This window comes from Beta vulgaris, chromosome 8 (genome assembly GCF_026745355.1).
Source record: "Beta vulgaris subsp. vulgaris cultivar EL10 chromosome 8, EL10.2, whole genome shotgun sequence".
Lineage (NCBI taxonomy): Eukaryota > Viridiplantae > Streptophyta > Magnoliopsida > Caryophyllales > Amaranthaceae > Beta > Beta vulgaris.
The window spans coordinates 5375552-5402886 of record NC_079209.1 but is presented as its reverse complement, the minus strand read 5'-3'; the positions used below and the strand labels follow the sequence as shown (position 1 = coordinate 5402886).

The 27335-nt window shown below is 40.4% G+C and overlaps 2 non-coding genes and 1 pseudogene across 2 annotated transcripts; 1 reads left to right on the top strand and 2 right to left on the bottom strand.

Annotated features, from left to right (window-relative positions):
• The first annotated feature begins 1990 nt into the window (after nucleotides 1-1990).
• On the top strand, nucleotides 1991-25380 carry LOC130589810 (uncharacterized; annotated as a pseudogene).
• On the bottom strand, nucleotides 9548-9654 carry LOC125493008 (small nucleolar RNA R71). The gene has a single exon (XR_007269390.1). It is a non-coding gene; the product is annotated as a small nucleolar RNA R71 (small nucleolar RNA).
• Nucleotides 20490-20596, bottom strand: LOC125493009 (small nucleolar RNA R71). Its single transcript, XR_007269391.1, has one exon. It is a non-coding gene; the product is annotated as a small nucleolar RNA R71 (small nucleolar RNA).
• Nucleotides 25381-27335: the final 1955 nt, after the last annotated feature.

The window sequence follows — 27335 nt, the reverse complement described above, 5'->3', positions numbered from 1 at the left end:
AAGCACTTTGTGATCTTGGGGCAAGTGTTAGTCTAATGCCTTTGTCTATTTGCAAGAAGCTCAAATGGGTGAACCAAAACCTACACGCATCTCTTTACAATTAGCTGATAGAACTGTAAAGTATCCACTTGGTATCCTTGAAGATGTTCCTCTCCGTGTTGGGAAGTTTTTCATTCCATGTGACTTTGTAGTAATGGAGATGGAGGAGGATGCGCAGGTTCCTATCATTCTTGGGAGACCTTTCCTGGCCATGCTGGAGCCATCATTGACATGAAGAATGGAAAGATTACCTTTGAAGTGGGTGATGAGAAGATGGAGTACAATCTCACAAACTCCATGGGGGCTCCTTCGTTTGGGGAGACTATCTATAGGGTGGATGCTCTAGATGAGGCGATTGAGGTAAAAGCTTCTAGTCTACAACTTGATGATTCACTGCAAACTGTTCTCATGGGAGTTGCCGATGAAGAGGATTGGGAAACTAAGGCGTACAAGAGGCTCTTAGAGGAATCACATTCATTACCTAATGATGAGTCTATCAAAGAGGTGTTGACACACGAGGAATCTAAGGAGAGTACTACGCCTCCTGAGGTAGAATTAAAACCCCTTCCCCCTTCTTTAAAATATGCATACTTGGGTCCCAATGAGACTTATCCAGTTATTGTCAATGCTATGCTCGAGGACATGCAAATTGAGCAACTGCTCACCATTTTGAGAAAATATAAAAATGTTATAGGGTATAGCATTGATGATATCAAGGGGATTAACCCTTCATTTTGTATGCATAAGATCATTCTTGAGGACGATCATGCTTCATCTATTGAATCTCAAAGACGGCTTAATCCAAACATGATGGAGGTAGTTCGAAAAGAGGTTCTAAAATTGCTTGATGCTGGTATAATCTACCCTATATCTGATAGTAAGTGGGTTAGCCCAGTACAAGTTGTTCCAAAGAAAGGAGGTATGACCGTTGTTAAGAATGATAAGGGAGAAGAGATTTCTACTAGAACTGTGACAGGGTGGCGCATGTGTATAGACTATAGGAAATTGAATAAGGCCACTCGAAAAGATCACTTTCCTCTCCCTTTCATTGACTGATGTTGGACAGGTTGGCGAAACATTCATTTTTCTGTTACTTGGATGGATATTCAGGTTTTTCCAAATTCCAATCCATCCAAGTGATCAAGAAAAGACCACTTTCACTTGTCCCTATGGCACCTTTGCATATCGAAGGATGCCATTTGGATTATGTAACGCTCCTGCCACCTTTCAAAGGTGTATGATGGCAATTTTCTCAGGTCTGATTGAGAATAGTATGGAGGTTTTTATGGATGATTTCTCTGTCTACGGAACATCTTTTGATGTTTGTCTTGAAAACTTGACAAAGGTGCTTCGTAGATGCCAAGAAGTCAATCTTATTCTCAACTGGGAAAAGTGCCATTTTATGGTACAACAAGGAGTTGTTTTGGGTCATGTTGTGTCTCATAGGGGCGTTGAAGTCGACAGAGCTAAGATAGATGTCATTGAGCGATTGCCACCCCCTACTTCTGTGAAAGCGGTGAGGAGTTTTCTTGGTCATGCGGGGTTTTATCGCCGCTTCATCAAGGATTTCTCTAAAATCGCTCGACCTCTCACTGAGCTCCTAGGCAAAGATGTTCCCTTTGTTTTCACTGATGCTTGTCTTGAAGCTTTCAACAGGTTAAAACAATCTCTCATATCTGCACCTATCATACAACCACCAGACTGGAATCTACCATTTGAGATTATGTGCGACGCCAGTGATTATGCTATTGGTGCGGTATTGGGCCAACGAAAAGATGGCAAACTCCATGCCATCTACTACACAAGCAAGACTCGTGGACTCGGCCCAGATGAACTATGCTACTACTGAGAAGGAGTTATTGGCCGTGGTATATTCTATGGAGAAGTTTCGATCCTATCTGGTTGGGTCGAAGTGATAGTTCATACGGATCACGCAGCATTGAAATATTTGATGAGTAAAAAGGATGCCAAGCCTCGTTTGATTCGCTGGATTCTCTTGCTGCAAGAATTTGACTTGGAGATAAAGGACAAGAAGGGAGCAGAAAACGTTGTTGCGGATCACCTTTCTCGACTTGTCCTTGATGATGAAGATGATAAAGGCCTCCCCATTGATGATTCGTTTCCAGACGACCACTTGTTTGCTCTTTCTACCAAGGAGTTCCCTTGGTATGCTGATATAGCTAACTATTTGGCTAGTGGTACTGTCCCTCATGGTTATTCCTCACAACAGAAGAAGAAATTCTTTCACGAGGCGAAAAAGTATTTTTGGGATGACCCTTTTCTCTACAAGGGATGCGCGGATGGTGTCATTAGAAGGTGCATTCCAGAAGCTGAGGTAGGCCTTATAATTTCTCATTGTCACGATTCTCCATGTGGAGGACATGCTAAAACTGCTAAGACTGCTGCAAAGATTCTTCAGTGTGGGTTCTATTGGCCAACTCTATTCAAGGATGTTCATACCTATGTCCAGTCTTGTGACCGTTGTCAAAGGACTGGGAATATCTCTAGGAGGAACGAAATGCCTCTAAACAACATTCTTGAGGTCGAATTGTTTGATGTATGGGGCGTCGATTTCATGGGTCCTTTCCCTTCATCTTATGGGAATCAGTATATTCTAGTTGCTGTTGACTATGTCTCCAAGTGGGTTGAGGCTATTGCTACTCCTACTAATGATGCTCGAGTGGTTCAAAAGTTCTTTAAGAAGACTATTTTCCCTAGATTTGGAGTACCACGAGTATTGATAAGCGATGGAGGTAAACATTTTGTCGAAAAGAAGTTTGAAGCTATGTTGAAGAAATATGGAGTACATCATCGAGTGGGACTCTCATATCACCCACAAACTAGTGGCCAAGTGGAGATTTCAAATCGCGAAATCAAAACTATCTTAGAGAAGACAATTGCGAGATCCAGGAAGGATTGGTCTATAAAACTCGATGATGCACTTTGGGCATACAGAACTGCATTCAAAACACCCATCGGCACAACTCCGTATAGGCTCGTATATGGAAAAGCATGTCATCTCCCCGTTGAATTAGAGCATCGCGCATTTTGGGCGATTAAGAATCTCAATTTTGATTTGCGAGCGGCAGGCGAGCAGAGATTATTACAGCTAAATGAGTTAGAAGAGCTGCGCCTCGAAGCCTATGAAAGCTCACGATTGTACAAAGAACGCACGAAAAGGTGGCATGACAAGAATATAATGCGGCGAGAATTTCATGCAGGAGAGTTGGTTTTACTGTTCAATTCTCGATTGAAGCTATTTCCTGGCAAACTTCGCTCAAGATGGTCTGGTCCTTTTAAAATCCTTCACGTTTTCCCGTATGGCTCGGTTGAGATTTGGAGTGAAGCAACTGGCTCATTTAAGATTAATGGACAACGTCTTAAGCACTATCGAGAAGGTGAACATATTGAAGGGAAGGCGGTTTACACACTTTCCGACCCTCATTCAGAGTGATGTGAAAACGTGGTCAAGCTAGATGACCTTAACCTAGCGCTTCTTGGGAGGCAACCCAAGTTTTCTCCTTCACCTCTTTTATTACTATTTTTCTATTTCTTTCTTTTAAAAAAAAAAAACAAAAAAAAAAAAAACAAAAAAAAGAAAAAGAAAAAAAAAGAAAAGGAAAACAATAGTTCCATTTCACTAGCTATTCTACTCCTTAGTTCGTAGCTTTAGTTTTGTAGGCCTTTAGTTAGGTGAAATAGATTAGTGGCTACATGGTCATTTTGTGATTTCTAGTGAGTCAAGTATATTGACTCCTCCACCTATTTGTCTACTAATGCATTCACATGTAACGTACTGCAGGTGGAATCATGAAAATAGCAGCTTAAATCACCAACATCTTTGGAATCACAGTGCGTTCCACAAGTATCACGGGGATTTCAGCCGCCTACCACAAGTAACCTGCGGTCTTGTGTACATCAAAAACGAAAACAAAATAAGAAGCCACAGACTAGTCGGCAGCCACCACGCGACGACCCGCAATCTGCCACGGCCAACCTGTGGCCCCACACCTGAGAATGAGAAAAATAAAATAGAAAGAGTGTGAAAGAGGCGTCACCCAGGCAGAGTAGTCTGCAACATCGCTGCGGTATACAACAGCCACCACAGCCACCTTGCGGTTCGATTTTAAAGCAAAAAAAAAAAAAAAAAAAAAAAAAAAAAAAAAAACAAAAACAAAACTCGAAAAACAGAGAGATAAAACAAAGGATTCAAGAAGCAGGTTTCCACACACCTCTCACGCCGCTTCAACCTAACCCTTTGTGATCCTCATTGTTGTTGGATCGATTGTCAAAAACCCACCAGAAATTTCAAGCGTCATCCAAGAAGAAACTGCGAACGGTAATCTTGAACCCTCTTTTTCATTGGCGACGTATTTCATCGACCCTAATTCCCGAATCGGTTGTTCGCTGGTGGAAATTTGCTGCGTTTCGCGATATTACTGCACATCCCCATTCGCAGGCTTGAAATTTTGACTGCTTACTATCCTATTGGAATTAGTTGCTGCTCCTCACCGATTATTGCTCTTGATTTCGCTGAACAAGTAGTTTATTGGACTGAAATTGCAACGATTTCGAATGGCTCGCTCTACCACAACTCGGACGAAGCGAACCTCTGGAATTTCGCGGCCTGCACCTCTTTCTAAGACTTCTACTTCCACGAAGAAATCTGCCAGTATAAGGGAAAGAAGCTATCGTCCAAGACTAAAGAGAAGGTGGTAATTGATTACTATGATATTAAATTTCGTGATGACGAGCACAGAGTGAAATATGAGAGCTTGTTTGAACGAGGAGTAACTGCTACTCGTTTTTGTGATATAGATGCCTTAAAAACTCTAACTATTGACGATGACGTTCGCTGGTTATTCTCTAATGTTGGATGGGGTAATTTCCTCATGCACAAATATCCGACATATAAAAGAGTCACATTAGAGTTTATGAGCTCCTTGAAGGCAGTTACTTACTCGAAACCAGGTTGTGGTGAAGGTTCCATCACCTTTCGATTATACAATGAAGAGCATAAGTGGACTTTGACAAGGTTCAATGAGATACTTGGATTACGTCCTGGTGGTCCAAGACTAACACCTCAACATTGGTCTGCCGATCCTGTTTGGCAATTATTAACCGGTGAGACGACTTATGATTCAAAGATGAGTCCAGCGAATCACATCCGTCATCCAGCACTTCGATATGTCCAACGATTATTGGCTAATACTGTGTTTGGTCGTCAGAAGAGGAGCAAGGCTCGAAAGGATGAATTGTTCATGATACACCAAATGCTTCATGCTCTACCCATTGACACAGGTGCCTTTTTCATCAAGCAGATGAAAGAATTGGCGACTACTACTACCAAAAAAGGGGCAATTGTCCTTGGTGGTCTCATAACTCCCATTGCTCTTCACTTAGGTCACAAGGAGCGCCTTTTGAAGGAAGAATCTATTGTGGGCAGTGACTGCATAGACATTCCTGCATGCTCATTAATGGGTTGGATTCGTAAGAGAGAAGGAACTACACTTTGGTGTATTCAAAATGACGAAGATGAACTACCCTGTAGAGAGGCATTGTCTTTGCGTGATAAGGCCAACTGGTCATTCGGTGGTGCTCATCCTCGAACTCGAATTCCAATTCTTCCTGACCCGGTGGTCGTGCCTAGTGTTTTTCATGGTGCTGGCCTATCTTCTACGCTAACAGAGAAGGCTCTTGTGGAACTCCAAACTTCAATTGATGGGATTAGAAATGAACAAAAGGCGATCCAGGAGAGATTGACTTCGATATCCACATTCCTTGGCACTATTAGCACTTGGATCCAATCAGGAGGATTTTCACCTCCTCCTTGTTCCTTCCCATGACGACTTTCTGTGTGTATTCTTTCCCCTTGATATTCATGTCATATCTGATGCACTGTGGACATTGCGAGATGTTAGCATGGGGGCGGCATATTCTATCTTTTATCGCTTTCTAGTGTAGGTTTTCTTGCTTTTATAGGATGTTACACGGTTTGTACCACTTACTAGGAGTGGGAGTTTACGTGTAACGAAAAATATTGTACTGCTTTCTTAGCTGCATCAGCATATTAGGTTTCATCTCATCTTAGTTGCATCTATGAGCTATTGCATGCACACTTCGAGAACCTTGTTGATATCCTTACTATACTCTTACGCGTAATTCATCTCGTTCATGATTCTTCATAGCATGATTGTATCGCGATTGATTGCTTGTGGTAAGATTGGTTGATCTCTCTCTGGCTTGATTTAACCTTACTGTTTAGACACCTTAACCCACGTGAGCTTTTGTGCCTATAAACTGATATATCTATGTCAGTTATGTTCTTTCATGTGTGATTAGTTCCTCATTTGTTGCATGGATTTTGACTTTGACTTGGCACTCTTTGATACTTGACTCTATAAGCATTTGGATATGATTGAGGCGTTCTTTTCAGTGTTCTGAACTTCCAGAGAAAATTCTTTTCACATATATTGTCCTTTCTCTAGCCCCGCTGAGCCTTTCCTGACCTTATTATGAACTAATACCTAGATTACAAGCCTTAAGCCTTTTATGATTTCTCTACCTAAGCCTTGCTAAGTGGAGTAGCATCAAAGTTTATGTTTTGAGGTTGAGTTTGTGGTTTTGTGGTAATTATTGGAAGGAAATATGTCGAAAGAAAATTGCTTGAAATATTGTGAAAGTGCAAAATGAAAAGAATGATGAAGAAGTTGTGAAAAATGATTCTAAAAAAAAAAATTGAAAAAAATGAAAGGATCGAATAAAAGGTCAATGAAATTGGTTGGAGTTGATAAAGATGGGTACTATGTTAATTTAATGGAATGTGATGTTGAACTTCTAGTAGAAGTTTTTGTGACGTTTGCATCTAATGACCATAGACGTTTAAATGTTGTTTTCTCCATTAGTTGGCTTTTAACACCACATTTCCAAATATATCTCCTACCCATAACCTCAGCCCCGTTACAACCCTTGAAAGTCCTCATGATCATTTTGCATTATAATTTCGAGTGGAAAGTGAGTCGATAGTCAAAGTTAAAGAGTAAATGCTTCATTTGAGTCGACATGGTTTAGGTTGAGTGACATTGATTATGCCATAAACACATGAGAGTACGAGTGCACATGACTAAAGCGAGGTCTCTCAGGTTTGATTAAGTCTAGCTTGGGGGAGATGGTATGTGGTATTACATGACGTGCTATGCGGCTTTGCTTGAGAATGTTTCGATGCTTGGTTCGTGTAGTAATTGTATCTCTTGTGTTTTCGGTTGTGTGCTTGGCCCTATCGTAGTCTCATATTGTAGGTTGTCTTGCTTTTCCAATGTCTATGTCTAATTGCTTGAGGACAAGCAATGGTTTAGCTTGGGAGAGTTTGATGTGTCATATTTTTATATAGGTTTTAGTTGCATTTAGGTTGCATTCTAGGAACATTTAGGTGTATTTTAGTTCATAATTGCACACTTTTACTTAATTTGCGAAATATTACTCCTCTTGTGTGTTTTTGGTATTCCTTGATGAATTTCAGATATCAAGAACATAATTGGAGCATTATTGGACAAGCTTGAGTACTTAGGATCAAATGGAGGCAAGCTACATTGATAAGGATCACTTTGGATGTATTTGAGTGCAAATTGGAGCTCAATTGGAGTTGGAATTCATTGAGATAATTGCGAAAATCGAGTCATGCTCACTCTTTTATCCATAACTTCCGACTTGATGCTGATATCTGTCTGATTCCAAAGGCATTGGAAAGTAGGCTTGAAGAGCTTTTCAACAATAGGCTATACGGCCCAAGGCGAGTTATATTCTAAGAGATATGGGCCTTGCAAGTTGGCCCAGTTTTGCTGAAAATTCCTACGCGCGCGGGCTGCACGATTTCCTTAATGATTTAATTGGATCTTCCTTATCTTGTAATGAAGGACAAGGCCACGAGTATTAGGGAGAAAAGATAGATTTTTGGTTTTGAGGGATTCTTTTTAGGGAGATAACGTGAGTTTTGTTTGGTTTTTTTTTCCTTCTCGACGTTTATCACGCCCTTCTCCATTATTTTCCTCAAGTCCTTGTTTTCGACATTCAAGTTTGCAATTTCATCAATTAATTCAAGTATTATTTTCTCTTCTCTATTCTATTTATTATTATTGTTAATCATGCTTTCTTTTAATATTTATTTTGTTTATTCAATCATCATGTGTGAGTAGTTTTCTATTCTAGGGTTAGGTTGAACCCTAATATGAATTGATGCCTGTTTAATTCCCAATTCCCAAACTTTGATTAATTTATGATTCATTTATTTTAGGGTTGGTTTTAATTATCAATTTATGACTAGAAATAGTATACTTTGAATGTGATTATTTTTGCAACGAAAGTTGAATCTTAATCGAATCTAGAACCCTAATTTAAGATAAAGGAAATCATCACGAAAGTAGTTGATGGAATTTATTAGGATGTTAGGATGCTATGTCTAAAGTCCTTAATTTGCATGACTCCATGAAAATAGGCATGATTGCATTGTTAGGAAAGCTATTGATTGATCGAAAGAAATCCTTAGTATTATTAGGGCGCGTCTATCCTATGAGTTATTTATTAGTTAATTAAGGGAAAAGGGATTGTTTGCGGCATTAATTCGTATTAGTGGGGATACTTAAACCTAGATGTCTTTAGTCTTTGATTCATTCTTGATAATTTCATTTGCTTTAGTCACTTAGATTAGTTCATCATCACTTATTTGGATCACTTGCTTAGTATTAATTAGAGTCAATTTAACTACTTTGAATCAGTTAGTCTCTTGGGATTCGATCCTTACTTGCCCGACTACATTAGTTAGGAGGAATAGTTAGGTTATTTTTGTTAGGTACGCGATAAGCCTTTCAAATTTTGGCGCCGTTGCCGGGGACTAACGGTATTTAAATTAATTATTTTTGATTTTATTTTTGCTAAGTTTTTTTTCTTTTAGTTTGCTGCTTCGGCTATCATTTCTTGTTTATTTGATCTTTTGTTTTTAGTTCTTTCTTTGTTGCATGCAAACTCGACGTAGAGGTCCACAGAATTTGATTCCTCTAGATCTTGAAATCGAAGCCACTGCACGCAAGCAAGGAAGTACAAAGAGACGAATTAAGAATAAGAAGAAAGCAATGGGTGAAGAAGCAACTAAAACTCTTTGGGAGTACGGTGTACCAGATACTACAACTGGTGCATTATCGAGCATTGTTCGACCAGCCGTCAATGCTGCAAATTTTGAACTTAAGCCTCAATTCATCCAGTTCATCTCCAACGATTCATTTGCGGGTTACCCAATGAATGCCCTGTGAGTCACATTGCTAGTTTCTTGGAGAAATGCGACACAGTGAAAATCAACAGTGTGAGTGAGGATGCTATTCGACTACGCCTTTTTCCTTTCTCTCTTCGAGATAGAGCAAAGGAGTGGTTGAGAGATGAAGGTGTTGGAACGTTTGATACATGGGGGAAACTTGCCAAAGCATTCTTGGTGAAGTTTTTGGGGCAAGAAAAGACCGCGAAGCTAAGGAACGAGTTAGCAACCTTTGAGCAACATGACGACGAATCATTGTATCAAGCATGGAGAAGGTTTCTATGTTTGCAAAGACAATGTCCTCATCACGGGATTCCTGAATAGATGTTGATACAGACTTTCTACAATGGTTTGACACATGAGTTTCGTATCTACATTGATGCTGCTTCAGGAGGTTCCCTTATGACTAAGAACCCAACCGAAGCAAAGGAGTTGATTGAGAAGATGGCGGCCAATGACAACTACCATCCAAATGGTCGCAATCGTGCTAAGAAGGGAGGTAAATATGATGTTGATGCGCTAACCACTTTAACTAATATTGTGCAGGCACTATCTCACAAGTTTGATCGACTCCAAGCTGGTTCATCTATGATGGTCTCATGTCAGATGTGTGGAGTCCAAGGACATGCTGCTACTGAATGTCAAATCAACAATGATGGGATGACAATTGAGCAAGCCAATGCTCTTTATAATTCCAATCCAAAGCGGCCATATGATCCTTATTCTAACACATACAATGAGGGATGGAAGCACAATCCTGCATTTTCATACAAGAACACTCAAGCACAACTCAATCCACCTCCTCCACCTCGCAACAATTTTAATGCACCACCAGGTTTTCAAGCTAGAGCACCATTCAATCCTCATGTCAATCCAAGTGTTAATCAGCAACCTCCTCCGATTCAACAAAAAAGCAACTTGGAGATTATGATGGAGAACCTTTTAGCCCAACAAACTAACTTCATGGCTCAACAGGGTAAGCAAAATGAGAAGACTGATCACACAATTCAACAAATTCAAGCACAGAACAAGCTCTTAGAAAGTCAAATAAGCCAACTTGCACATCAAGTGGGCCAATCTTCAAAAGCTCCAGGTCATTTTCCTGGTAATACTGAACAACCATCTAAGGGCCATATCAATGCTGTGATTTTGAGAAATGGAAAAGAGCTACAAGATCATCCTTTGAAGGAGCCATCAAAAAGAACTGTGGAAGAGATGGTCCAACCTGAGAAAGCGGTGGAAAACGAGATTATTGAAGAAGAGAAGAAGGAACCTACTCCTACCCCTATTCGGCCATACACGCCACCAGTTCCATTTCCACAAAGGTTAGCCCATGCAAAATTAGAGAAGAAATATGGGAAATTCCTTGATATACTGAAGAAGCTGCATATAAACATACCATTCTTGGATGCTATCTCTGAGATGCTCTCTTATGCAAAATTTCTGAAAGACATGCTCTCAAACAAGCGAAAGATCGAGGAGAATGCAACTGTTTCACTTACAGCAGAATGTAGTGCTATATTGCAGAATAAACTTCCTAAGAAACTAGGAGATCCGGGTAGCTACTCTATTCCTGTGAAGCTTGGAGATATTGAAATAAAAAAGCACTTTGTGATCTTGGGGCAAGTGTTAGTCTAATGCCTTTGTCTATTTGCAAGAAGCTCCAAATGGGTGAACCAAAACCTACACGCATCTCTTTACAATTAGCTGATAGAACTGTAAAGTATCCACTTGGTATCCTTGAAGATGTTCCTCTCCGTGTTGGGAAGTTTTTCATTCCATGTGACTTTGTAGTAATGGAGATGGAGGAGGATGCGCAGGTTCCTATCATTCTTGGGAGACCTTTCCTGGCCATTGCTGGAGCCATCATTGACATGAAGAATGGAAAGATTACCTTTGAAGTGGGTGATGAGAAGATGGAGTACAATCTCACAAACTCCATGGGGGCTCCTTCGTTTGGGGAGACTATCTATAGGGTGGATGCTCTAGATGAGGCGATTGAGGTAAAAGCTTCTAGTCTACAACTTGATGATTCACTGCAAACTGTTCTCATGGGAGTTGCCGATGAAGAGGATTGGGAAACTAAGGCGTACAAGAGGCTCTTAGAGGAATCACATTCATTACCTAATGATGAGTCTATCAAAGAGGTGTTGACACACGAGGAATCTAAGGAGAGTACTACGCCTCCTGAGGTAGAATTAAAACCCTCCCCCTTCTTTAAAATATGCATACTTGGGTCCCAATGAGACTTATCCAGTTATTGTCAATGCTATGCTCGAGGACATGCAAATTGAGCAACTGCTCACCATTTTGAGAAAATATAAAAATGTTATAGGGTATAGCATTGATGATATCAAGGGGATTAACCCTTCATTTTGTATGCATAAGATCATTCTTGAGGACGATCATGCTTCATCTATTGAATCTCAAAGACGGCTTAATCCAAACATGATGGAGGTAGTTCGAAAAGAGGTTCTAAAATTGCTTGATTCTGGTATAATCTACCCTATATCTGATAGTAAGTGGGTTAGCCCAGTACAAGTTGTTCCAAAGAAAGGAGGTATGACCGTTGTTAAGAATGATAAGGGAGAAGAGATTTCTACTAGAACTGTGACAGGGTGGCGCATGTGTATAGACTATAGGAAATTGAATAAGGCCACTCGAAAAGATCACTTTCCTCTCCCTTTCATTGACCTGATGTTGGACAGGTTGGCGAAACATTCATTTTTCTGTTACTTGGATGGATATTCAGGTTTTTTCCAAATTCCAATCCATCCAAGTGATCAAGAAAAGACCACTTTCACTTGTCCCTATGGCACCTTTGCATATCGAAGGATGCCATTTGGATTATGTAACGCTCCTGCCACCTTTCAAAGGTGTATGATGGCAATTTTCTCAGGTCTGATTGAGAATAGTATGGAGGTTTTTATGGATGATTTCTCTGTCTACGGAACATCTTTTGATGTTTGTCTTGAAAACTTGACAAAGGTGCTTCGTAGATGCCAAGAAGTCAATCTTATTCTCAACTGGGAAAAGTGCCATTTTATGGTACAACAAGGAGTTGTTTTGGGTCATGTTGTGTCTCATAGGGGCGTTGAAGTCGACAGAGCTAAGATAGATGTCATTGAGCGATTGCCACCCCTACTTCTGTGAAAGCGGTGAGGAGTTTTCTTGGTCATGCGGGGTTTTATCGCCGCTTCATCAAGGATTTCTCTAAAATCGCTCGACCTCTCACTGAGCTCCTAGGCAAAGATGTTCCCTTTGTTTTCACTGATGCTTGTCTTGAAGCTTTCAACAGGTTAAAACAATCTCTCATATCTGCACCTATCATACAACCACCAGACTGGAATCTACCATTTGAGATTATGTGCGACGCCAGTGATTATGCTATTGGTGCGGTATTGGACCAACGAAAAGATGGCAAACTCCATGCCATCTACTACACAAGCAAGACTGTGGACTCGGCCCAGATGAACTATGCTACTACTGAGAAGGAGTTATTGGCCGTGGTATATTCTATGGAGAAGTTTCGATCCTATCTGGTTGGGTCGAAAGTGATAGTTCATACGGATCACGCAGCATTGAAATATTTGATGAGTAAAAAGGATGCCAAGCCTCGTTTGATTCGCTGGATTCTCTTGCTGCAAGAATTTGACTTGGAGATAAAGGACAAGAAGGGAGCAGAAAACGTTGTTGCGGATCACCTTTCTCGACTTGTCCTTGATGATGAAGATGATAAAGGCCTCCCCATTGATGATTCGTTTCCAGACGACCACTTGTTTGCTCTTTCTACCAAGGAGTTCCCTTGGTATGCTGATATAGCTAACTATTTGGCTAGTGGTACTGTCCCTCATGGTTATTCCTCACAACAGAAGAAGAAATTCTTTCACGAGGCGAAAAAGTATTTTTGGGATGACCCTTTTCTCTACAAGGGTGCGCGGATGGTGTCATTAGAAGGTGCATTCCAGAAGCTGAGGTAGGCCTTATAATTTCTCATTGTCACGATTCTCCATGTGGAGGACATGCTAAAACTGCTAAGACTGCTGCATAAGATTCTTCAGTGTGGGTTCTATTGGCCAACTCTATTCAAGGATGTTCATACCTATGTCCAGTCTTGTGACCGTTGTCAAAGGACTGGGAATATCTCAGGAGGAACGAAATGCCTCTAAACAACATTCTTGAGGTCGAATTGTTTGATGTATGGGCGTCGATTTCATGGGTCTTTCCCTTCATCTTATGGGAATCAGTATATTCTAGTTGCTGTTGACTATGTCTCCAAGTGGGTTGAGGCTATTGCTACTCCTACTAATGATGCTCGAGTGGTTCAAATTCTTTAAGAAGACTATTTTCCCTAGATTTGGAGTACCACGAGTATTGATAAGCGATGGAGGTAAACATTTTGTCGAAAAAGAAGTTTGAAGCTATGTTGAAGAAATATGGAGTACATCATCGAGTGGGACTCTCATATCACCCACAAACTAGTGGCCAAGTGGAGATTTCAAATCGCGAAATCAAAACTATCTTAGAGAAGACAATTGCGAGATCCAGGAAGGATTGGTCTATAAAACTCGATGATGCACTTTGGGCATACAGAACTGCATTCAAAACACCCATCGGCACAATCCCGTATAGGCTCGTATATGGAAAAGCATGTCATCTCCCCGTTGAATTAGAGCATCGCGCATTTTGGGCGATTAAGAATCTCAATTTTGATTTGCGAGCGGCAGGCGAGCAGAGATTATTACAGCTAAATGAGTTAGAAGAGCTGCGCCTCGAAGCCTATGAAAGCTCACGATTGTACAAAGAACGCACGAAAAGGTGGCATGACAAGAATATAATGCGGCGAGAATTTCATGCAGGAGAGTTGGTTTTACTGTTCAATTCTCGATTGAAGCTATTTCCTGGCAAACTTCGCTCAAGATGGTCTGGTCCTTTTAAAATCCTTCACGTTTTCCCGTATGGCTCGGTTGAGATTTGGAGTGAAGCAACTGGCTCATTTAAGATTAATGGACAACGTCTTAAGCACTATCGAGAAGGTGAACATATTGAAGGGAAGGCGGTTTACACACTTTCCGACCCTCATTCAGAGTGATGTGAAAACGTGGTCAAGCTAGATGACCTTAACCTAGCGCTTCTTGGGAGGCAACCCAAGTTTTCTCCTTCACCTCTTTTATTACTATTTTTCTATTTCTTTCTTTTAAAAAAAAAAACAAAAAAAAAAACAAAACAAAAAAAAAAAAGAAAAAGAAAAAAAAGAAAAGGAAAACAATAGTTCCATTTCACTAGCTATTCTACTCCTTAGTTCGTAGCTTTAGTTTTGTAGGCCTTTAGTTAGGTGAAATAGATTAGTGGCTACATGGTCATTTTGTGATTTCTAGTGAGTCAAGTATATTGACTCCTCCACCTATTTGTCTACTAATGCATTCACATGTAACGTACTGCAGGTGGAATCATGAAAATAGCAGCTTAAATCACCAACATCTTTGGAATCACAGTGCGTTCCACAAGTATCACGGGGATTTCAGCCGCCTACCACAAGTAACCTGCGGTCTTGTGTACATCAAAAACGAAAACAAAATAAGAAGCCACAGACTAGTCGGCAGCCACCACGCGACGACCCGCAATCTGCCACGGCCAACCTGTGGCCCCACACCTGAGAATGAGAAAAATAAAATAGAAAGAGTGTGAAAGAGGCGTCACCCAGGCAGAGTAGTCTGCAACATCGCTGCGGTATACAACAGCCACCACAGCCACCTTGCGGTTCGATTTTAAAAAGAAAAAAAAAAAAAAAAAAAAAAAAAAAAAAACAAAAACAAAACTCGAAAAACAGAGAGATAAAACAAAGGATTCAAGAAGCAGGTTTCCACACACCTCTCACGCCGCTTCAACCTAACCCTTTGTGATCCTCATTGTTGTTGGATCGATTGTCAAAAACCCACCAGAAATTTCAAGCGTCATCCAAGAAGAAACTGCGAACGGTAATCTTGAACCCTCTTTTTCATTGGCGACGTATTTCATCGACCCTAATTCCCGAATCGGTTGTTCGCTGGTGGAAATTTGCTGCGTTTCGCGATATTACTGCACATCCCCATTCGCAGGCTTGAAATTTTGACTGCTTACTATCCTATTGGAATTAGTTGCTGCTCCTCACGATTATTGCTCTTGATTTCGCTGAACAAGTAGTTTATTGGACTGAAATTGCAACGATTTCGAATGGCTCGCTCTACCACAACTCGGACGAAGCGAACCTCTGGAATTTCGCGGCCTGCACCTCTTTCTAAGACTTCTACTTCCACGAAGAAATCTGCCAGTACTAAGGAAAGAAGCTATCGTCCAAGACTAAAGAGAAGGTGGTAATTGATTACTATGATATTAAATTTCGTGATGACGAGCACAGAGTGAAATATGAGAGCTTGTTTGAACGAGGAGTAACTGCTACTCGTTTTTGTGATATAGATGCCTTAAAAACTCTAACTATTGACGATGACGTTCGCTGGTTATTCTCTAATGTTGGATGGGGTAATTTCCTCATGCACAAATATCCGACATATAAAAGAGTCACATTAGAGTTTATGAGCTCCTTGAAGGCAGTTACTTACTCGAAACCAGGTTGTGGTGAAGGTTCCATCACCTTTCGATTATACAATGAAGAGCATAAGTGGACTTTGACAAGGTTCAATGAGATACTTGGATTACGTCCTGGTGGTCCAAGACTAACACCTCAACATTGGTCTGCCGATCCTGTTTGGCAATTATTAACCGGTGAGACGACTTATGATTCAAAGATGAGTCCAGCGAATCACATCCGTCATCCAGCACTTCGATATGTCCAACGATTATTGGCTAATACTGTGTTTGGTCGTCAAGAAGGGAGCAAGGCTCGAAAGGATGAATTGTTCATGATACACCAAATGCTTCATGCTCTACCCATTGACACAGGTGCCTTTTTCATCAAGCAGATGAAAGAATTGGCGACTACTACTACCAAAAAAGGGGCAATTGTCCTTGGTGGTCTCATAACTCCCATTGCTCTTCACTTAGGTCACAAGGAGCGCCTTTTGAAGGAAGAATCTATTGTGGGCAGTGACTGCATAGACATTCCTGCATGCTCATTAATGGGTTGGATTCGTAAGAGAGAAGGAACTACACTTTGGTGTATTCAAAATGACGAAGATGAACTACCCTGTAGAGAGGCATTGTCTTTGCGTGATAAGGCCAACTGGTCATTCGGTGGTGCTCATCCTCGAACTCGAATTCCAATTCTTCCTGACCCGGTGGTCGTGCCTAGTGTTTTTCATGGTGCTGGCCTATCTTCTACGCTAACAGAGAAGGCTCTTGTGGAACTCCAAACTTCAATTGATGGGATTAGAAATGAACAAAAGGCGATCCAGGAGAGATTGACTTCGATATCCACATTCCTTGGCACTATTAGCACTTGGATCCAATCAGGAGGATTTTCACCTCCTCCTTGTTCCTTCCCATGACGACTTTATGTGTGTATTCTTTCCCCTTGATATTCATGTCATATCTGATGCACTGTGGACATTGCGAGATGTTAGCATGGGGGCGGCATATTCTATCTTTTATCGCTTTCTAGTGTAGGTTTTCTTGCTTTTATAGGATGTTACACGGTTTGTACCACTTACTAGGAGTGGGAGTTTACGTGTAACGAAAAATATTGTACTGCTTTCTTAGCTGCATCAGCATATTAGGTTTCATCTCATCTTAGTTGCATCTATGAGACTATTGCTAGCACCATTCGAGAACCTTGTTGATATCCTTACTATACTCTTACGCGTAATTCATCTCGTTCATGATTCTTCATAGCATGATTGTATCGCGATTGATTGCTTGTGGTAAGATTGGTTGATCTCTCTCTGGCTTGATTTAACCTTACTGTTTAGACACCTTAACCCACGTGAGCTTTTGTGCCTATAAACTGATATATCTATGTCAGTTATGTTCTTTCATGTGTGATTAGTTCCTCATTTGTTGCATGGATTTTGACTTTGACTTGGCACTCTTTGATACTTGACTCTATAAGCATTTGGATATGATTGAGGCGTTCTTTTCAGTGTTCTGAACTTCCAGAGAAAATTCTTTTCACATATATTGTCCTTTCTCTAGCCCCGCTGAGCCTTTCCTGACCTTATTATGAACTAATACCTAGATTACAAGCCTTAAGCCTTTTATGATTTCTCTACCTAAGCCTTGCTAAGTGGAGTAGCATCAAAGTTTATGTTTTGAGGTTGAGTTTGTGGTTTTGTGGTAATTATTGGAAGGAAATATGTCGAAAGAAAATTGCTTGAAATATTGTGAAAGTGCAAAATGAAAAGAATGATGAAGAAGTTGTGAAAAATGATTCTAAAAAAAAAAATTGAAAAAAAGATGAAAGGATCGAATAAAAGGTCAATGAAATTGGTTGGAGTTGATAAAGATGGGTACTATGTTAATTTAATGGAATGTGATGTTGAACTTCTAGTAGAAGTTTTTGTGACGTTTGCATCTAATGACCATAGACGTTTAAATGTTGTTTTCTCCATTAGTTGGCTTTTAACACCACATTTCCAAATATATCTCCTACCCATAACCTCAGCCCCGTTACAACCCTTGAAAGTCCTCATGATCATTTTGCATTATAATTTCGAGTGGAAAGTGAGTCGATAGTCAAAGTTAAAGAGTAAATGCTTCATTTGAGTCGACATGGTTTAGGTTGAGTGACATTGATTATGCCATAAACACATGAGAGTACGAGTGCACATGACTAAAGCGAGGTCTCTCAGGTTTGATTAAGTCTAGCTTGGGGGAGATGGTATGTGGTATTACATGACGTGCTATGCGGCTTTGCTTGAGAATGTTTCGATGCTTGGTTCGTGTAGTAATTGTATCTCTTGTGTTTTCGGTTGTGTGCTTGGCCCTATCGTAGTCTCATATTGTAGGTTGTCTTGCTTTTCCAATGTCTATGTCTAATTGCTTGAGGACAAGCAATGGTTTAGCTTGGGAGAGTTTGATGTGTCATATTTTTATATAGGTTTTAGTTGCATTTAGGTTGCATTCTAGGAACATTTAGGTGTATTTTAGTTCATAATTGCACACTTTTACTTAATTTGCGAAATATTACTCCTCTTGTGTGTTTTTGGTATTCCTTGATGAATTTCAGATATCAAGAACATAATTGGAGCATTATTGGACAAGCTTGAGTACTTAGGATCAAATGGAGGCAAGCTACATTGATAAGGATCACTTTGGATGTATTTGAGTGCAAATTGGAGCTCAATTGGAGTTGGAATTCATTGAGATAATTGCGAAAATCGAGTCATGCTCACTCTTTTATCCATAACTTCCGACTTGATGCTGATATCTATCTGATTCCAAAGGCATTGGAAAGTAGGCTTGAAGAGCTTTTCAACAATAGGCTATACGGCCCAAGGCGAGTTATATTCTAAGAGATATGGGCCTTGCAAGTTGGCCCAGTTTTGCTGAAAATTCCTACGCGCGCGGGCTGCACGATTTCCTTAATGATTTAATTGGATCTTCCTTATCTTGTAATGAAGGACAAGGCCACGAGTATTAGGGAGAAAAGATAGATTTTTGGTTTTGAGGGATTCTTTTTAGGGAGATAACGTGAGTTTTGTTTGGTTTTTTTTTCCTTCTCGACGTTTATCACGCCCTTCTCCATTATTTTCCTCAAGTCCTTGTTTTCGACATTCAAGTTTGCAATTTCATCAATTAATTCAAGTATTATTTTCTCTTCTCTATTCTATTTATTATTATTGTTAATCATGCTTTCTTTTAATATTTATTTTGTTTATTCAATCATCATGTGTGAGTAGTTTTCTATTCTAGGGTTAGGTTGAACCCTAATATGAATTGATGCCTGTTTAATTCCCAATTCCCAAACTTTGATTAATTTATGATTCATTTATTTTAGGGTTGGTTTTAATTATCAATTTATGACTAGAAATAGTATACTTTGAATGTGATTATTTTTGCAACGAAAGTTGAATCTTAATCGAATCTAGAACCCTAATTTAAGATAAAGGAAATCATCACGAAAGTAGTTGATGGAATTTATTAGGATGTTAGGATGCTATGTCTAAAGTCCTTAATTTGCATGACTCCATGAAAATAGGCATGATTGCATTGTTAGGAAAGCTATTGATTGATCGAAAGAAATCCTTAGTATTATTAGGGCGCGTCTATCCTATGAGTTATTTATTAGTTAATTAAGGGAAAAGGGATTGTTTGCGGCATTAATTCGTATTAGTGGGGATACTTAAACCTAGATGTCTTTAGTCTTTGATTCATTCTTGATAATTTCATTTGCTTTAGTCACTTAGATTAGTTCATCATCACTTATTTGGATCACTTGCTTAGTATTAATTAGAGTCAATTTAACTACTTTGAATCAGTTAGTCTCTTGGGATTCGATCCTTACTTGCCCGACTACATTAGTTAGGAGGAATAGTTAGGTTATTTTTGTTAGGTACGCGATAAGCCTTTCAAATTTTGGCGCCGTTGCCGGGACTAACGGTATTTAAATTAATTATTTTTGATTTTATTTTTGCTAAGTTTTTTTTCTTTTAGTTTGCTGCTTCGGCTATCATTTCTTGTTTATTTGATCTTTTGTTTTTAGTTCTTTCTTTGTTGCATGCAAACTCGACGTAGAGGTCCACAGAATTTGATTCCTCTAGATCTTGAAATCGAAGCCACTGCACGCAAGCAAGGAAGTACAAAGAGACGAATTAAGAATAAGAAGAAAGCAATGGGTGAAGAAGCAACTAAAACTCTTTGGGAGTACGGTGTACCAGATACTACAACTGGTGCATTATCGAGCATTGTTCGACCAGCCGTCAATGCTGCAAATTTTGAACTTAAGCCTCAATTCATCCAGTTCATCTCCAACGATTCATTTGCAGGGTTACCCAATGAATGCCCTGTGAGTCACATTGCTAGTTTCTTGGAGAAATGCGACACAGTGAAAATCAACAGTGTGAGTGAGGATGCTATTCGACTACGCCTTTTTCCTTTCTCTCTTCGAGATAGAGCAAAGGAGTGGTTGAGAGATGAAGGTGTTGGAACGTTTGATACATGGGGGAAACTTGCCAAAGCATTCTTGGTGAAGTTTTTGGGGCAAGAAAAGACCGCGAAGCTAAGGAACGAGTTAGCAACCTTTGAGCAACATGACGACGAATCATTGTATCAAGCATGGAGAAGGTTTCTATGTTTGCAAAGACAATGTCCTCATCACGGGATTCCTGAATAGATGTTGATACAGACTTTCTACAATGGTTTGACACATGAGTTTCGTATCTACATTGATGCTGCTTCAGGAGGTTCCCTTATGACTAAGAACCCAACCGAAGCAAAGGAGTTGATTGAGAAGTGGCGGCCAATGACAACTACCATCCAAATGGTCGCAATCGTGCTAAGAAGGGAGGTAAATATGATGTTGATGCGCTAACCACTTTAACTAATATTGTGCAGGCACTATCTCACAAGTTTGATCGACTCCAAGCTGGTTCATCTATGATGGTCTCATGTCAGATGTGTGGAGTCCAAGGACATGCTGCTACTGAATGTCAAATCAACAATGATGGGATGACAATTGAGCAAGCCAATGCTCTTTATAATTCCAATCCAAAGCGGCCATATGATCCTTATTCTAACACATACAATGAGGGATGGAAGCACAATCCTGCATTTTCATACAAGAACACTCAAGCACAACTCAATCCACCTCCTCCACCTCGCAACAATTTTAATGCACCACCAGGTTTTCAAGCTAGAGCACCATTCAATCCTCATGTCAATCCAAGTGTTAATCAGCAACCTCCTCCGATTCAACAAAAAAGCAACTTGGAGATTATGATGGAGAACCTTTTAGCCCAACAAACTAACTTCATGGCTCAACAGGGTAAGCAAAATGAGAAGACTGATCACACAATTCAACAAATTCAAGCACAGAACAAGCTCTTAGAAAGTCAAATAAGCCAACTTGCACATCAAGTGGGCCAATCTTCAAAAGCTCCAGGTCATTTTCCTGGTAATACTGAACAACCATCTAAGGGCCATATCAATGCTGTGATTTTGAGAAATGGAAAAGAGCTACAAGATCATCCTTTGAAGGAGCCATCAAAAAGAACTGTGGAAGAGATGGTCCAACCTGAGAAAGCGGTGGAAAACGAGATTATTGAAGAAGAGAAGAAGGAACCTACTCCTACCCCTATTCGGCCATACACGCCACCAGTTCCATTTCCACAAAGGTTAGCCCATGCAAAATTAGAGAAGAAATATGGGAAATTCCTTGATATACTGAAGAAGCTGCATATAAACATACCATTCTTGGATGCTATCTCTGAGATGCTCTCTTATGCAAAATTTCTGAAAGACATGCTCTCAAACAAGCGAAAGATCGAGGAGAATGCAACTGTTTCACTTACAGCAGAATGTAGTGCTATATTGCAGAATAAACTTCCTAAGAAACTAGGAGATCCGGGTAGCTACTCTATTCCTGTGAAGCTTGGAGATATTGAAATAAAAAAAGCACTTTGTGATCTTGGGGCAAGTGTTAGTCTAATGCCTTTGTCTATTTGCAAGAAGCTCCAAATGGGTGAACCAAAACCTACACGCATCTCTTTACAATTAGCTGATAGAACTGTAAAGTATCCACTTGGTATCCTTGAAGATGTTCCTCTCCGTGTTGGGAAGTTTTTCATTCCATGTGACTTTGTAGTAATGGAGATGGAGGAGGATGCGCAGGTTCCTATCATTCTTGGGAGACCTTTCCTGGCCATTGCTGGAGCCATCATTGACATGAAGAATGGAAAGATTACCTTTGAAGTGGGTGATGAGAAGATGGAGTACAATCTCACAAACTCCATGGGGGCTCCTTCGTTTGGGGAGACTATCTATAGGGTGGATGCTCTAGATGAGGCGATTGAGGTAAAAGCTTCTAGTCTACAACTTGATGATTCACTGCAAACTGTTCTCATGGGAGTTGCCGATGAAGAGGATTGGGAAACTAAGGCGTACAAGAGGCTCTTAGAGGAATCACATTCATTACCTAATGATGAGTCTATCAAAGAGGTGTTGACACACGAGGAATCTAAGGAGAGTACTACGCCTCCTGAGGTAGAATTAAAACCCCCCCCTTCTTTAAAATATGCATACTTGGGTCCCAATGAGACTTATCCAGTTATTGTCAATGCTATGCTCGAGGACATGCAAATTGAGCAACTGCTCACCATTTTGAGAAAATATAAAAATGTTATAGGGTATAGCATTGATGATATCAAGGGGATTAACCCTTCATTTTGTATGCATAAGATCATTCTTGAGGACGATCATGCTTCATCTATTGAATCTCAAAGACGGCTTAATCCAAACATGATGGAGGTAGTTCGAAAAGAGGTTCTAAAATTGCTTGATTCTGGTATAATCTACCCTATATCTGATAGTAAGTGGGTTAGCCCAGTACAAGTTGTTCCAAAGAAAGGAGGTATGACCGTTGTTAAGAATGATAAGGGAGAAGAGATTTCTACTAGAACTGTGACAGGGTGGCGCATGTGTATAGACTATGGAAATTGAATAAGGCCACTCGAAAAGATCACTTTCCTCTCCCTTTCATTGACCTGATGTTGGACAGGTTGGCGAAACATTCATTTTTCTGTTACTTGGATGGATATTCAGGTTTTTTCCAAATTCCAATCCATCCAAGTGATCAAGAAAAGACCACTTTCACTTGTCCCTATGGCACCTTTGCATATCGAAGGATGCCATTTGGATTATGTAACGCTCCTGCCACCTTTCAAAGGTGTATGATGGCAATTTTCTCAGGTCTGATTGAGAATAGTATGGAGGTTTTTATGGATGATTTCTCTGTCTACGGAACATCTTTTGATGTTTGTCTTGAAAACTTGACAAAGGTGCTTCGTAGATGCCAAGAAGTCAATCTTATTCTCAACTGGGAAAAGTGCCATTTTATGGTACAACAAGGAGTTGTTTTGGGTCATGTTGTGTCTCATAGGGGCGTTGAAGTCGACAGAGCTAAGATAGATGTCATTGAGCGATTGCCACCCCCTACTTCTGTGAAAGCGGTGAGGAGTTTTCTTGGTCATGCGGGGTTTTATCGCCGCTTCATCAAGGATTTCTCTAAAATCGCTCGACCTCTCACTGAGCTCCTAGGCAAAGATGTTCCCTTTGTTTTCACTGATGCTTGTCTTGAAGCTTTCAACAGGTTAAAACAATCTCTCATATCTGCACCTATCATACAACCACCAGACTGGAATCTACCATTTGAGATTATGTGCGACGCCAGTGATTATGCTATTGGTGCGGTATTGGACCAACGAAAAGATGGCAAACTCCATGCCATCTACTACACAAGCAAGACTGTGGACTCGGCCCAGATGAACTATGCTACTACTGAGAAGGAGTTATTGGCCGTGGTATATTCTATGGAGAAGTTTCGATCCTATCTGGTTGGGTCGAAAGTGATAGTTCATACGGATCACGCAGCATTGAAATATTTGATGAGTAAAAAGGATGCCAAGCCTCGTTTGATTCGCTGGATTCTCTTGCTGCAAGAATTTGACTTGGAGATAAAGGACAAGAAGGGAGCAGAAAACGTTGTTGCGGATCACCTTTCTCGACTTGTCCTTGATGATGAAGATGATAAAGGCCTCCCCATTGATGATTCGTTTCCAGACGACCACTTGTTTGCTCTTTCTACCAAGGAGTTCCCTTGGTATGCTGATATAGCTAACTATTTGGCTAGTGGTACTGTCCCTCATGGTTATTCCTCACAACAGAAGAAGAAATTCTTTCACGAGGCGAAAAAGTATTTTTGGGATGACCCTTTTCTCTACAAGGGATGCGCGGATGGTGTCATTAGAAGGTGCATTCCAGAAGCTGAGGTAGGCCTTATAATTTCTCATTGTCACGATTCTCCATGTGGAGGACATGCTAAAACTGCTAAGACTGCTGCAAAGATTCTTCAGTGTGGGTTCTATTGGCCAACTCTATTCAAGGATGTTCATACCTATGTCCAGTCTTGTGACCGTTGTCAAAGGACTGGGAATATCTCTAGGAGGAACGAAATGCCTCTAAACAACATTCTTGAGGTCGAATTGTTTGATGTATGGGGCGTCGATTTCATGGGTCCTTTCCCTTCATCTTATGGGAATCAGTATATTCTAGTTGCTGTTGACTATGTCTCCAAGTGGGTTGAGGCTATTGCTACTCCTACTAATGATGCTCGAGTGGTTCAAAAGTTCTTTAAGAAGACTATTTTCCCTAGATTTGGAGTACCACGAGTATTGATAAGCGATGGAGGTAAACATTTTGTCGAAAAGAAGTTTGAAGCTATGTTGAAGAAATATGGAGTACATCATCGAGTGGGACTCTCATATCACCCACAAACTAGTGGCCAAGTGGAGATTTCAAATCGCGAAATCAAAACTATCTTAGAGAAGACAATTGCGAGATCCAGGAAGGATTGGTCTATAAAACTCGATGATGCACTTTGGGCATACAGAACTGCATTCAAAACACCCATCGGCACAACTCCGTATAGGCTCGTATATGGAAAAGCATGTCATCTCCCCGTTGAATTAGAGCATCGCGCATTTTGGGCGATTAAGAATCTCAATTTTGATTTGCGAGCGCAGGCAGGCGAGCAGAGATTATTACAGCTAAATGAGTTAGAAGAGCTGCGCCTCGAAGCCTATGAAAGCTCACGATTGTACAAAGAACGCACGAAAAGGTGGCATGACAAGAATATAATGCGGCGAGAATTTCATGCAGGAGAGTTGGTTTTACTGTTCAATTCTCGATTGAAGCTATTTCCTGGCAAACTTCGCTCAAGATGGTCTGGTCCTTTTAAAATCCTTCACGTTTTCCCGTATGGCTCGGTTGAGATTTGGAGTGAAGCAACTGGCTCATTTAAGATTAATGGACAACGTCTTAAGCACTATCGAGAAGGTGAACATATTGAAGGGAAGGCGGTTTACACACTTTCCGACCCTCATTCAGAGTGATGTGAAAACGTGGTCAAGCTAGATGACCTTAACCTAGCGCTTCTTGGGAGGCAACCCAAGTTTTCTCCTTCACCTCTTTTATTACTATTTTTCTATTTCTTTCTTTTAAAAAAAAAAACAAAAAAAAAAAAACAAAACAAAAAAAAAAAAAAAAGAAAAAAAAAAGAAAAGGAAAACAATAGTTCCATTTCACTAGCTATTCTACTCCTTAGTTCGTAGCTTTAGTTTTGTAGGCCTTTAGTTAGGTGAAATAGATTAGTGGCTACATGGTCATTTTGTGATTTCTAGTGAGTCAAGTATATTGACTCCTCCACCTATTTGTCTACTAATGCATTCACATGTAACGTACTGCAGGTGGAATCATGAAAATAGCAGCTTAAATCACCAACATCTTTGGAATCACAGTGCGTTCCACAAGTATCACGGGGATTTCAGCCGCCTACCACAAGTAACCTGCGGTCTTGTGTACATCAAAAACGAAAACAAAATAAGAAGCCACAGACTAGTCGGCAGCCACCACGCGACGACCCGCAATCTGCCACGGCCAACCTGTGGCCCCACACCTGAGAATGAGAAAAATAAAATAGAAAGAGTGTGAAAGAGGCGTCACCCAGGCAGAGTAGTCTGCAACATCGCTGCGGTATACAACAGCCACCACAGCCACCTTGCGGTTCGATTTTAAAAAGCAAAAAAAAAAAAAAAAAAAAAAAAAAAAAAACAAAAACAAAACTCGAAAAACAGAGAGATAAAACAAAGGATTCAAGAAGCAGGTTTCCACACACCTCTCACGCCGCTTCAACCTAACCCTTTGTGATCCTCATTGTTGTTGGATCGATTGTCAAAAACCCACCAGAAATTTCAAGCGTCATCCAAGAAGAAACTGCGAACGGTAATCTTGAACCCTCTTTTTCATTGGCGACGTATTTCATCGACCCTAATTCCCGAATCGGTTGTTCGCTGGTGGAAATTTGCTGCGTTTCGCGATATTACTGCACATCCCCATTCGCAGGCTTGAAATTTTGACTGCTTACTATCCTATTGGAATTAGTTGCTGCTCCTCACGATTATTGCTCTTGATTTCGCTGAACAAGTAGTTTATTGGACTGAAATTGCAACGATTTCGAATGGCTCGCTCTACCACAACTCGGACGAAGCGAACCTCTGGAATTTCGCGGCCTGCACCTCTTTCTAAGACTTCTACTTCCACGAAGAAATCTGCCAGTACTAAGGGAAAGAAGCTATCGTCCAAGACTAAAGAGAAGGTGGTAATTGATTACTATGATATTAAATTTCGTGATGACGAGCACAGAGTGAAATATGAGAGCTTGTTTGAACGAGGAGTAACTGCTACTCGTTTTTGTGATATAGATGCCTTAAAAACTCTAACTATTGACGATGACGTTCGCTGGTTATTCTCTAATGTTGGATGGGGTAATTTCCTCATGCACAAATATCCGACATATAAAAGAGTCACATTAGAGTTTATGAGCTCCTTGAAGGCAGTTACTTACTCGAAACCAGGTTGTGGTGAAGGTTCCATCACCTTTCGATTATACAATGAAGAGCATAAGTGGACTTTGACAAGGTTCAATGAGATACTTGGATTACGTCCTGGTGGTCCAAGACTAACACCTCAACATTGGTCTGCCGATCCTTTTGGCAATTATTAACCGGTGAGACGACTTATGATTCAAAGATGAGTCCAGCGAATCACATCCGTCATCCAGCACTTCGATATGTCCAACGATTATTGGCTAATACTGTGTTTGGTCGTCAAGAAGGGAGCAAGGCTCGAAAGGATGAATTGTTCATGATACACCAAATGCTTCATGCTCTACCCATTGACACAGGTGCCTTTTTCATCAAGCAGATGAAAGAATTGGCGACTACTACTACCAAAAAAGGGGCAATTGTCCTTGGTGGTCTCATAACTCCCATTGCTCTTCACTTAGGTC